Consider the following 14,200-nt stretch of genomic DNA (forward strand, 5'->3'; position numbering starts at 1 on the left):
CTGAGCAGCCGCAACACCCGAGATATCAAAGACATTACATCTGCTGTTCCTCCCTTCAGGGTCGCTGGGTTCTGCAGTATGTTTCCCCTCCCTCTCTTTGTTGTACCCGGCTCAGTTTTCTGAGCAAAAATAGGCCTTCGTAGAGCTCTGTCATCGCATGCCACTAACAGGTGTGCTCTCAAAAGAAGCCTGCGAAGCCTCAAGAGCATTACACAATCGCAAGGCATGAGGAGAACTGAAAATAGCGCCGTGTGGGCGGAGCCTCTGTAGCCATGCACAGGTGTACGAGTTCAGAGACCAGAAATACAGCTTCTGCTGAGATCACAGGCGGAGTGGTGCAACTAGTCAGTGGTTTCACTGGGACAAAAGTACATAAATGGTTGAGTCACTTCTCCAGAGTTTCGCAACTTGAAGTGAGAAAACTTAGAACAATGTGAAGACGGTCAGTGAGAGTCATTTTTCACATGAAGGATTATTAAAGGAATGTTTAACCCATTAATTAAATTCTGTCTTCATTCTGAACTTGTTTTGCTGTTATTAATCAGTTTGAATTGAGTTTTTTGTCAAATCTTTATACAATAAAGCGGCTTCACCGTAATAAACTGAAAAATAGTATGATGCAAACTTCATAAAATATGAGACAAATTCTGCTGTAAAGCAGCTCTAAAAAGACAATAGTGTCATTATTCAGCTTCAGTCAGTTCCGTGTTGATTCAGTTCAATAACTAAAAAAATGAACCAATTATGAAACAAGATCTATAGATGACAAGAGTCATTCACTTTGAGTCAGTTCAGTATTGATTCAGTTCAGTTCAATAACCGTGTCGATGTTGCAAAATTCATCAATTATGAAACAAATTCGATTCAGCTATAAAGCGTGTCATTATTCAGCTCAATTCAGTTCAGTTTGTATCAGTTCAATCAAATCGATATATTTATAAGGACATACTAGAACAGGTTCTTTATTTTCCTCATATTCTCCATTGTTGCAGCTCCTCTCTTCCCAGTCTGTCAGTAACGCTCTGTTTAGTTCCTGTCTCTATGAAGCCCCTCCTTCTGAAAAGCACAGTGTGCTCTGATTGGTCAGCTGGAGCAGTGTGTTGTGATTGGTCAAGCACTTCGAGCGTGTTTGGGAAATGTCCTGCCCTGTTACCATAACCGGCAGTTTCAACACACTACTAACTAACTTAGTCAGATCCCACCCCTTTATTCTGCATATATGAATAATTTAAATGAGTAATATTGTGACATGTTCGTTCCAGGAAGAGACCTCAAGACTACGATGGAGGTGTTTCAGGGAGTTCAGAAACAGTGACACTGATATAGAGAATAACTCCCGCTGGAGGGATTTTGGAAACCTTTTTCATGCTCAAACAGCAACACTACACACTAAAGAAAGTTAAAGGGATCCTTGATTATGATTTCACTTTTTTAACTTTAGTTAGTGTGTAATGTTGCTGTTTGATCATAAACAACATCTGCAAAGTTACAACACTCAAAGTTCAATGCAAAGGAGATATTTTCTTTTACAGAAATCTCTTTTTAAGGACTACAACAAACAGGCTGGTATGGACTACAATGAGCTTCTTCCCGGGTTAGTGACATCACAAACCCCAAAATTTACATAAACCCCGCCCCCGAGAACACGCAACAAAGGGGGTGAGGCCATGTTGGGCTGCTTTAGAGAAGAGGAAGAGTTGTTGTAGTAGAGTGTTGTTGACATGCTGTCATTTTACACCGGACTGCTTCACAAACGAGAGTCAATTCAATGCTTGATTTGCACAAAAGATTAACATGACGGCACATGCGAATCAACTTCACAGGAACTACAATCCACTAACCATTCAGAAATATCTAAAAGTTGTAACTTCTTCCTGAGTCTCTCCATCAGTGTCGACTCCGGTTTGAACAATGTAAGGCTGAACACCGTCGTCATTTTGGCTGCATGAGATTCTCCAGCTTTGTTGTTGTTGAGCAACCGAAGCGTGAGCTGTTAAAGCTCCGCCCTCTTCTGGAAAGGGGGCCGGGAGCAGCAGCTCATTTGCATTTAAAGGGACACACAAAAAATGGCTTGTTTTTGCTCTCACCCAAATTTGACAAGCTATAATAAATGATCTGTGGGGTATTTTGAGCTGAAACTTCAGACACATTCTGGGGACACCAGAGACTTATATTACATCTTGTGAAAAGGGGTATTATAGGTCCCCTTTAAACATTTTAAAAAACATAATACTGTATGTCCTCTTTAAGTGTCTTTTAAACCCCAAAATTTTAATTTTGAATTTTTAAATTCAAATTTTTTCCTTTTGTGTTGGACAGAATAACTGCATACGGGTTTGGAAGGATGAACAGAATGTGATGGAATTTTCTTTTTTTTGTGTGTGTGTGTGTGTGTGTGTGTGTGTATAAACGTTCACTGGAAGCGAGTAACATGAACTAGGCCAAGAGCTGTGATTCTTTTTGCGATTACACAGTTGAAGCTCAGGGATCAGACCTCACAGGCGTCTGCGTGTTGGGTCAGATGAGGGCGTGTGTTGAGAGATGGGTGGTGTCACTGGGTCTGGACGAGTTTTGCTCTAGTAAGCCTCGGCACGCTGCCAACAATGCAGTGGAAGAGGAGAAGGAGAGTGAGAGAATCCCTGTGTGCTGGCATAAAGTCTGCAGCTGCTTCTGGAAAATTCTGCACCCTGCCCCAGTATGCATGACAGGCATTACAAGAGCGGCAGAGCTGCCTGTCCTCACCCCATTCTTGACACCACTCTATCAGACACTAGATTTACACACTCTGAAGCGCTGATGTGCATGATGGGCACATAAACAGATGAATCTCTTGTTCAAATGTTACCACAAAAATAAAAGAACAAATATTACATTTTTCATATTAAATTTGAAATGTAGCCCTGCCATGTTCTCAACAGGTTTCATGAGATTCTGTCTGAGTTTAGAGTCGTAGAGACTGGATGGAGTCCTGATTAGTAGTGTCTCTACTGATGGAGGTTATTCATAGCTGCGCCGCTCTTTTCTGACACCTGACACGTTCGGACCCTAGCGAGCAGCACAGGCGTTTGGCACGCTGCATGTATTTCTCCTCTGTGTTTATTGGATTTGTAAAAATACTCTGAACCATTTTTAACTGATCGATGTCTCCCCTGCGCTGTTATTTAAGTCAGATGTTTGGGGATCCTGCTGTACCACGTTTACAGCCAATTTATTTATTTATAGACATGCAACATGGACACTTTTTTTTAGTCTAATAATGCACTTTAACCATTGACAAAGTAATACATTTATCTGTTGTGAAAATTATATTTTGTATTGTTATTTTGTAGTGATATTCACATTCATATGTGGATTTGGGAGTCGATGTTTTAAACAAATATAACAACTTATTTTTATACAGTACATTCTCTAAAATAAAAAAAAAATAAAAAAGTTACCTGGTTGCCTTAAAATTGAGTTCATTGAAATTAATAGTTTGAGTTACAATGAAGGACATTTGTTTAATAAATAGAAACTCAAAATATTGTATTATCTGGACCACATTAATTATCTAAGTTGATTTCACAAAAGAAACAAAGTAAATAATTTGTCTTATTATCTTACATAATTTGCTTCTCTAGTAAATTCATCTTGTTTGATGGATATTTACCTGAAAACATTGATTATGCTGCTTGTCCAATTAAATAATTGGACTGGAATTAATTGATTTATTATAAATTCTACGGAGCCTCTAAAGGGACATGGTGAAGGAAAAAAAAAGAGATATGAGGAAAATTTATATGTCAAAAGTTTTGCGTTCCCCCGAAAAGCGAACACAAAAGCATTAAAATACATTTTTCCTCCCACTTTTTTTTTTTTCATCACTATATCCCTTTAGGGGCTCCGTAATATTCCGACAGTTACATCCTACATGATTGAAGTATATGAGGTCACATGCAGGTTCATTTGTGGGAGAAATTCTAGAAGAGAACCTCATGGCAGCTTATCTACAGCGGTAACTGCGGTATTTTCCAGCCTGCGAGTGGAGCAACAGCTGCTGCAATGTCTAAACTTGCCAAGGGACGCAGATAAAACTGCTGATGCAGCCTGATATTTTAAGGCCTCAGGAGGAGGATAGTGAACATGGTGTGGCAGAATCTGGCACTAGGGAGCCTATTGGCCCTGAGATGGTCTTAACATCAGGATTACCAGATCTGTGTGTCTCTGTCAAAGATTCCATTTGGCATTCTCGGAGAGGTGGGAATACTTTCCATATCAGTCTGTGAGATAGATAGGCATGCTGGAAAACTGACTCCACGGCAGGGAAAAGATGCCAAGAAATATGTATACACTTGAGCTGAATTTTAAAGATGCTTTGTGTGGGAAAATATCACTGTTAAGTAGAAGAGGGTTGTGCAAAATTCAGATTTGAAGAATTGGCTCCCTTTCAGTGAATTGAGTTGGTCACACCCCACAGGAAGTTGGATTGGAGTTCGAATCTAGATGACAGGAAGTGGGATTTTCTGAATAGCATTTCAAACTAATTTAACAACAGTATTCTTCCACTGGACCAAAAAAAGATTTACTTTATTATTGTTTTTTTTTTATGTTATTTTGTTTTTTTTCCGGAGTGGAAGAACTTAATTTTCCAGAATGCATTACCTGTGCTGAACTGTTGAATTAGTTTGATATATATGGCATTTCTATCCATCCATCCGTCAGTCCATCCATCCATCTTTCCTTCTGTCAGTCCATCCATCCATCCATCGTCTGTCAGTCCATCCTTCCATCCATCCATCATCCATCCTTCCTTCTGTCAGTCCATCCATCATCCATCCATCTGTCAGTCCATCCATCCATCCATCAATCCATCCATCCATCCATCCATCCATCCGTCAGTCCATCCATCCATCTTTCCTTCTGTCAGTCCATCCATCCATCCATCCATCCACCCATCCATCCATCAGTCCATCCTTCCATCCATCCATCCATCCATCCATCCACCCATCCACCCATCCATCCATCAGTCCATCCTTCCATCCATCCATCATCTGTCAGTCCATCCATCCATATGTCAGTCCATCCATCCGTCTGTCAGTCCATCTGTCAGTCCATCATCCATCCATCCATCCATCCTTCCTTCTGTCAGTCCATCCATCATCCATCCATCTGTCAGTCCATCCATCCATCAATTCATCCATCCATCCTTCCATCCATCCATCTGTCAGTCCATCCGTCTGTCTGTCAATCCGTCCATCAATCTGTCAGTCCATCCATCCATCCATCCACCTGTCTGTCCATCCATCCAACTATCTGTGTCCATCCATCCATCTATCTGTCAGTCCATCCATCCATCCATCCATCAGTCCATCATCTGTCAATCCATCCATCCATCCATCCATCCATCCATCCGTCAATCCATCCTTCCATCCATCCATCCATCTATCTGTCAGTCCATTCTTCCATCCATCCATCCATCCATCAGTCTGTCGGTCCATCCATCCATCCATCATCCATCCATCCTTCCTTCTGTCAGTCCATCCATCATCCATCCGTCAGTCCATCCATCCATCATCCATCCTTCCATCCATCCATCCATCTATCAGTCCGTCCATCCATCTGTCAGTCCATCCATCATCCATCCATCTATCTATCATTCCGTCCGTCCATCCATCCACCTGTCTGTCCGACCATCTATCATCCATCCACCCATCCATCAGTCCGTCCATCCATCCATCCAAAATTTTCATTTATTTAATTCATTTCAATTCCGCTTTTTTACATAAAATTTGAATCACATTGTGTTTGCAATTTTAATTCAAATTCAGGAATTGAATTGAAATTTAAATTCAATTCTAAATGGCACACAACCAAGTTGAGTAATACTGAAATCTAGGATATTTTAATTATGACTGACTGCATCGTCTGTTACAGTATAATCTGTGCATAATCACAGCGTTAAATAGTGACAGAAACAAACTTTTTATTTACACATAGCTGAAAACTTTCATTGCCGGTATCATAAATCGTCACTGTCCTGATTTTTCAGTGTCATCATCCATTAGTTTGTCATCTGAGAAAGTATCTCACCCGCATTCTTATGTGAGCAGGGAGTGACGTTAAATAATTAATTAAAATTACCATGAGTTGCGCCATTAATTATTTTCCTGAGCTTTGTTATTCATGATCTGAATAACAATGTTTTGTCATATAAGCTTCTCAATTACAAGTAATCAACCCTGAAGCCTGGGAAAGCTTGTTAGAGATGACATGTTCAGCCTTGTTGTCATGTCATCCTCTAGAGGTGTTTAGACAACTTTGTTCATTACTGAAATCGGCGAGTCTTGAGTTCAGTAAAGTGGTGTCATCGATTTAGTTAACACCCAAAACCCCGGAGTGGTTCACATTGTGTAATAAATGCAAATGCAATCAGCCAGGCTTAATTAAAGGCAGGGAAGGTGATGCAACTACTATGCTTTTGTTATTTTATGCATGTTATGCAATTAGATATTGCTTTTGGTCAAATGTAGCATTTCCCCCCCCACACATAACTAAACCGAGATGGGTTGTTTACTCCAAAAAACAAAGAGCTGTTTTGAATTACAAATGGACAAAGACGTACACAAAAACAAGCCCCTTTGTTCTGGGTGGGACAGAACGCTGTTGTTCTCAAACCCATCACGGTGATGTCAGCACAAGCATGACCATCTTGCTTTTTTGATAACAGCGTCTACTCTTGAAGGTATAGAATACTATTGTACATGTTGTTGTTGTTGTTGTTGTTGTTGTTGTTGCTCTGAACTTTGAGCAGTTGAAGGCCGAATGCAGTGTTCTCAGTGCAGAGGGGGATCACAACCCTCTTCATAATAATTATATAATCAGCGTAATGGATGCAGCTGCTTTATGTTCCGTCGCCCCACAGACGCAGACCATTACCACCAAACAGCCTCCATCAATAAAGAGCAGCGAGAGCCAGAGCGCCTGAAGAGCTCGTTATGTACCGCCAAACAGAAACGGATATATTTAAACCTGAATTGTGTGATCTGTTTCAGTGTTAAAATACTTTCTTCTGTTCTTTCTTCAGTCCATTCATCCATCCATCTTTCAGTCCATCCATCCTTCCTACCTTCTGTCAGTCCGTCTGTCTGTCCGTTTGTCCATCCTTCTGTCAGCCTGTCTATCTATCTATCCTTCGGTCAGTCCGTCCATCCATCTTTCAGTCCATTCATCCATCCATTCATCTTTCAGTCCATCCATCCTTCCTTTCTTCTGTCAGTCCGTCCGTTCATCCATCCTTCTGTCAGTCTGTCCATCTATCTATCTATCTATCTATCTATCTATCTATCTATCCTTCTGTCAGTCCGTCCATCCATCCATCATCCATCTTTCAGTCCATTCATCCTTCGTTCCTTTTGTCAGTCCATCCATCCATCCTTCCTTCTGTCAGTCTGTCTGTCTATCTATCTATCTATCTATCTATCTATCTATCTATCTATCTATCTATCTATCGTCCATCCGTCCATCTATCTATCCTTCCTTCTGTCAGTCCATCCATCCATCCATCTTTCTGTCCATCCATCCAACTATCTTTCAGTCCATCTTTCTGACCGTCTGTCCATCCTTCCTTCCTTCCTTCCTTCCTTCCTTCCTTCCTTCCTTCCTTCCATCCGTCTGTCCATCCATCCATCCTTCTGTCAGTCAGTCAGTCCATCCATCCATCCTTCCTATCTCACAAAAGTGAGTATACCCCTCACATTTCAGCAACCATTTTAGTATATCTTAAGCGACAATACTATAGAAATGAAAATTGTATATATTTTAGAGTAGTCAATGTGCTGCTTGTATAGCAGTACAGATTTACTGTCCTCTAAAAATAACTCAACACACAGCCATTATTGTCTAAATAGCTGGCAAGAAAAGTGAGTACACCCTAAGTGAACATGTCAAAACTGTGACCAAAGTGTCAATATTTTGTGTGAGCACAATACTTCCTTAATCCTCCTGGGCATGGAATTCACCAGAGCTGCACAGGTTGTTGCTGGGATCCTCTTCCACTCCTTCATAATGACATTACGGAGCTGCTGGATGTTAGACTTCTGCTTCGAGGATACCCCACAGGTGCTCAATAGGGTTCAGGTCTGGAGACGTACTTGGCCACTCCATCACCTTCAGCTTCCTCAGAAAGGCAGTTGTCATCTTGGCGGTGTGTTTGGGGTTATTATGTTGGAAAACTGCCGTTCGGCCCAGTTTCTGAAGGGAGGGCATGATGTTCTGCTTCAGAATGTCACAGTACATGTTGGAATCCATGTTTTCCTCAATGAAACGCAGCTCTCATGCAGCCTCAGACCATGATGCTACCACCACCATGCTTGACTGTAGGCAAGACACAATTTTCTTGGTACTCCTCACCAGGGCGTCGCCACACATGCTTGACACCATCTGAATCAAACAAGTTTATCTCAGTCTCATCAGACCACTGGACATGGTTCCAGTAATTCATGCTCTTGGACAGGTTGTCTTCAGCAAACTGTTTGCTGGCTTTCTTGTGAGCCAGCTTCAGAAGAGGCTTCTTCCTGGGCCATGCAAACCGACTTGTTGCAGTGTGGGGCGTATGGTCTGTGCACTGACAAGCTGACCTTCCGCTTCTGCAACCTCTAAAGAAATGCTGGCAGCACTCATGCGTCTGTTTTTTGAAGCCAGCTTCTGCACCTGACGCACAGCACGAGGACTCAACTACTTTGATCGACCCTTGCGAGGCCTGTTCCAAGTGGAACCCGTCTTGAAAAACCTCTCTATGACCCTGGCCACTGTACTGTAACTCAGTTTCAGGGTGTTATTGATCTTCTTATAGCCTAGGCGATCTTTGTGGAGAGCAACAATTCTAATTCTCAAATCCTCAGAGTTCTTTGCCATGAGGTGCCATGTTGAACATTCAGTGGACAGTATGAGAGAATTGTACTCAAAGCACAAAATTTTAACTGCTCTAATACAAGATATGCAAATTTGTATTGTCCTATCAAGCAGACAAAACATGAACATGATGAATAGGACATGTGGCTTTGCATGGTTAAAAGATATAGAGCTGTTATCACTTAGGGTGTACTCACTTTTGTTGCCAGCTATTTAGACAATAATGGCTGTATGTTGAGTTATTTTCAGAGGACAGTAAATCTGTACTGCTATACAAGCAGCACATTGACTACTCTAAAATATATCCAAGTTTCATTTCTATAGTATTGTCCCTTGAGAAGATATACTAACATAGTTGCTGAAATGTGAGGGGTGTACTCACTTTTGTGAGGTACTGTATCTATCCATCTATCTATCCTTCCTTCCTTCCATCTGTCAGTCCATCCATCCATCGTTTACTTTTTAAACTTTTTCAAAACTTTAAATAAGGTTTAAAAAACGTTTAATTCTACTTTCTTGCATTCAAATTTAAATTGCAACCTCAATTTAGTTTCAGGAATTTAATTGGATTTTCAGAGGCATTCAGAATTTAATTATAAATGTCACTCAACCCTGATATGTATATATGTATATGATATGTATATGCTTTTCCATATTTTTCTATTAGATGGATTTCATTTAAATCCACATGTAATCAGCAGTGTTTAAAAATTTTATTTTGGCACATTGATTGATTGAAAAAAGTCTAATAACTTGCTGTGACTCTGAATGTTCCTTTTTGTTTCCTTATTTTTCATATAGAGACACTTTTCACCATCCAAATTTTTCTCATGTTTAGTCTGATGTAAAATAAGTTGATTGAATGCCATTTCTGTTGGTTTTAATATTGAAATAGAGTCTGAGCACCACAACCACCCCCAGAATTACACAAATAGATGCTTCAAAATACTGCTGAAGGTCTCGTTGGGGTCATTGCATGTGGGCAGCAGTTTGTCAGGAGGAGATTGTGGAGGTGTGACACTGTCAGTGAGGGGGAAGACAGAACATAACCCAAAATAAACCACAGTGAGTGGCAGATACACTACAGAGAAGAGCAGCTGAATTTCCTGAAAGTATTGCTTCTAGCTATGCAAGCATGATTTCAAGAGTGGCTGCGTTCTACACTGTAAAAATGATTTTAACGTATCTAAACATTCTTAAATCAAGATGCATTCACTTGAGAAGCAAAATATATTGTCTTATTTCCTGAAAAAATGATCAAAATTAAGTGTTTATGCTTAAAACAAGAAAAAATATCTACCAGAAAAATAAACTTAAAGCAAGGGTAGGCCATTTCAGAGAGGCTGGATTTTCATGAAACAACCATTTTAATCTTATGTCTTTTTGCTTCTCATGAAAATATATCTTAATTTAAGAATATTTAGATATTTGTACTGGAAAATGACACACAAATACAGAGGAAGCATTTTTTTCTTTCATTTGTATACTTAAGTATATTACAGGAAGTATCTCAGCTAAGTCAGTTTCAGGCTTGTCTTTATCTTAGTCATAGGCTTTCAGCTGAGTTCTTTGGGTACGTGGGATGCGATTTATTGCTGACAACAGCTTCAAAGGAAACAACAAACGCCGTGTTGCTTTGAAACGGAGGTGTCGCCTACTAGAAATAGCACAGAGCTCCACTTCAATGTGTTTTAGCAACCTTGCTCTGTGTCAGATGAGCTCAGTGTGTTTTAGCAACCTTATTTTGTTGTTTGTAATGTGCTGGTTGCTCAGAAACCTTTATTCTCTCGTGTCTCACTGTTTGAGGCACAAATACGCCACGCAAACACTCAAACCATCCCTTTCTGTCACTGTCCCTGAATTTAATAAGCCACATGAGAACCGGCAAAAGAGATTCATTCCAATCAGATTTATATGAGTGAAGCCAGATACTGTGAGCACATGGATGACAGCTGCGATCTTTGTCAAATGAAGTCGCAGTTGTGTCATGACAGATCCAATGAACCGCTTTCCGATGTTCTGGTAAAGGGCTCATGTTGTGAGGAATCACATTTTCTTCGTCTTTTAAGATAAAAGAGATTCGTGATCATTTCAGTCTGAGCATTTGGAGAAAATCTGCAGATGTAAATAAAAGATTTTTGGAGTACGTTTCACAAGAAAATATGGTAACGCTTTACTTAAAGCCTTTAAGTATAATGCATTATAAAGGTATCATGATGTATGTTATAATGCATTTAGGGATGCACGATATAAAAGGGAAAGAAGGTGTAAAAGAATCACAGATTTTGTGATAAATCTGTAGGATTCACATGAGATGTCTTAACTGATAGATGATGCATCCAAATGCAACATATGTGCGGCCGATGAAGCGTACAGAGCAGAAATGCTTTGAGGATGAATGGGTTTGTGTGGATGACAGTTCAGTGAAGATGCTGCTGCTCCTGGATCTCCAGAGCCAATGAAGTGTTGCAGTTTTCCTTCTGATCAAGGTTATTATGTTTATGCATCTTCAGTTTTAATATCTTTAAATGTACTTTTAATTTGCAGTGGTCATGGGTTTCATTCCCAAGGCAATGCATGAATTGGAAAACAAAAATGTATCCAATGTACGTAGGCATTTCTGTAGCTTAAATAGTACTAATAATGCCAAAGTCATGGGATCAATTCCGGAATGCATGAACATGTAAAATACATTTAATGCAATGAAAGTCACTTTGGATAAAAGTATCTGCCAAATACATAAATGTTCGTTGTTTTGGATAAAAGCATCTGCTAAATGCATAAAAATAAATGTAATTTACCAGTTACTTTTACCGAAGAATTTGTTATAGTTTTATTAAATTATAAATAAAAATTATTTTTATTGATTCATTCATTAAACCACTCTGTCAGATGTACAATTCTGACTTTATATTACGCAATTCTGACTTTATAACACGCAATTCTGACTTTGTAACTCGCAATTCTGACTTTATATCACGCAATTCTGGCTATATCATGCAATTCTGACTTTATAACACACATTTCTGACTTTATATCTCGCAATTCTGACTTAAAAACTCTGAATTCTGACTTTGTAACTCGCAATTCTGACTATATCACAATTCTGACTTTATCTCACACAATTCTGACTATATCATGCAATTCTGACTTTATATCACGCAATTCTGACTTTGTAACTCGCAATTCTGACTTTATATCACACAATTCTGACTTTATATCACGCAATTCTGACTATATCATGCAATTCTGACTTTATAACACACATTTCTGACTTTGTAACTTGCAATTCTGACTTTATATCTCGCAATTGCAAGAAAAAAGTCAGAATTGTGAGGTAAAAAGTCACAATTACCTTTTTTACTTTTTATTTCATGGCGGAAACAAGCTTCCATAGATTTATGTTCGGTTTGTTTGTGTTGTAGTTTTGGTTTTCCCTGCCCGCCTGTTTCCCTTGTTAGTTTCCGTGGTCACTGATTATGTTACGCACCTGTTTCAGTTTCTGTTGATTAGCTTCCCTGTGTATTTAAGCTTTCATTTCTCACAGTTCTTGGTTCTGTGTTGTCAATATATATACGTCTATGTTATACCTGGTTGTACATTCTCGTGTTCCCTGTTGGATTTATTAAAGACAGTTTGTTTGGTGCACTCCTGCGTCGTGCGATTACAACCCGGTTGTGACACTCTCATTTTTTTTATTTTGTATTCAGTTTTTTTTGTTTATTTTACAGTAATAACCCTGGTACTGATGCCATTACTTATAGTTAGTTACTTAAATAGCTTTTACTTACTTATTTTTACTTGTTAGTTGTTTAATTTTTTGTTTATTTTGCATTTACTTATTTATGCCAGCTAGCTTTTTTCCGAGTAATAACCCTTGCGCTGATGACATCAAGCAGTTGTTTCAGACACTTCTTGAGCAAAGATGCATTGCAACATCACATCGTCTGGTTTCTTCAAAAATATGACTCTGAATATGACAGGATTTTTCTGTGTAAGACTGCATGCTGAGATCCTGTCAGTGTGGAGAAGAAGAGATTCATTTTGACCTAAAATAAGGACATGAAACAACCCGTACGTCGCGACAGCGGCTAAATAATTTAGCAAGAGATGAAGTCTCACTTTAAAGCAGAAGCATAAGCCAAAAAGTCGTTGTGTATGCCGTTTTATGTGGTGGTGGAGAACTCACTTAGTCAACAGTGTGTGTTTGTTTATTCAACAGATTTCTCTGAACTCTTTCAGCCCGTCCTCAGAGTCAGGAACATCTGATAGATGGAGCAGAGTCATTTAACGCTTGAAGGATGCAGACAGCTCCTTTAAACAGCAAACCTCTTCAGGGAGACAGAAACACACAAGTAAACAAGCATCCGTGCAGCAAAGAATGAACACAGCGAGTAGGAAGTGTCCCAAAATCTCCCTGTTTGCAATTTAATCTAAATGCATTTTCGAAAGAGTCAACACATGAAATGGTTTGCAACCCATTTTAGGTTTCAGATAAGACTAAAAAAATATATTTTCTTTTTATTTGGAATAACGTGCACTGGTGAATCATTAACAATACGATCAGAACCATGTATTAAGAAGGTAAATAGTGTCAGTTTTGATGTCGAGAGCCTGTCAAACATTAGACCTCGATTTCTCTGTTTTTAATCTGGCTCTAAGAGGCCGCCACTGGGCTGATGTCAAAGGTCATCCCTCCTCTACTCTCCGTTTCCATGCATTCACTTCCTCTGCTTTACTCGACCCATCAGATGGTCACTAATCTGCTGAGCTGGTGCCTCGACGAGAGACGGATAAGCCGTGATTGGACCATGACAGCGCCTGAAATAACTGCTTGTTGACGGTCATTCAGACAAACTGGGGCACGCCCACCAGATACATACTAGCTTTAAGCTGTTACGGTTTGTTTGTGTGTGTGACCGTTTCTAATGGCTTCTTGACTCCCAGCAGGGTTGTGCACCATTCAAAACACAATCGAAGATGCATTTTAAATTCCTGTTCAGTTCATGAACTTGAATTGAGGGAGCAAACAGGATTCTGAATTATCGTTTGAAATCAAGGAAGCAGGAAACATGTCATAAACACAACAAATGAAGTATTTCCAGAAACAGTCAATTAAATTAAAGACACAAATTAATTTATTTGTTAGTTAGTTAGTTAGTTTGTTTATTATAATAATATTTAATTTAACTATTTAATTTAAAAATGAAGTTAAATATACAAATATACAGTTGTATTTATTTATTTAAGTAATTATAATAATAATTTTTAATTTAAAAATGAAGTTAAATATACAAATTTGTGTTTATTT

General features: G+C 39.2%; 1 long non-coding RNA gene across 1 annotated transcript in view; it reads left to right on the forward strand.

Moving 5' to 3' along the window:
• Nucleotides 1–14,200, forward strand: part of LOC127524546 (uncharacterized) — a 136,993-nt gene that overhangs the window by 72,398 nt on the left and 50,395 nt on the right. The gene's annotated exons all lie outside the window — the stretch shown is intronic.

This window comes from Ctenopharyngodon idella, chromosome 13 (genome assembly GCF_019924925.1).
Source record: "Ctenopharyngodon idella isolate HZGC_01 chromosome 13, HZGC01, whole genome shotgun sequence".
Taxonomy (NCBI): Eukaryota; Metazoa; Chordata; class Actinopteri; order Cypriniformes; family Xenocyprididae; genus Ctenopharyngodon; species Ctenopharyngodon idella.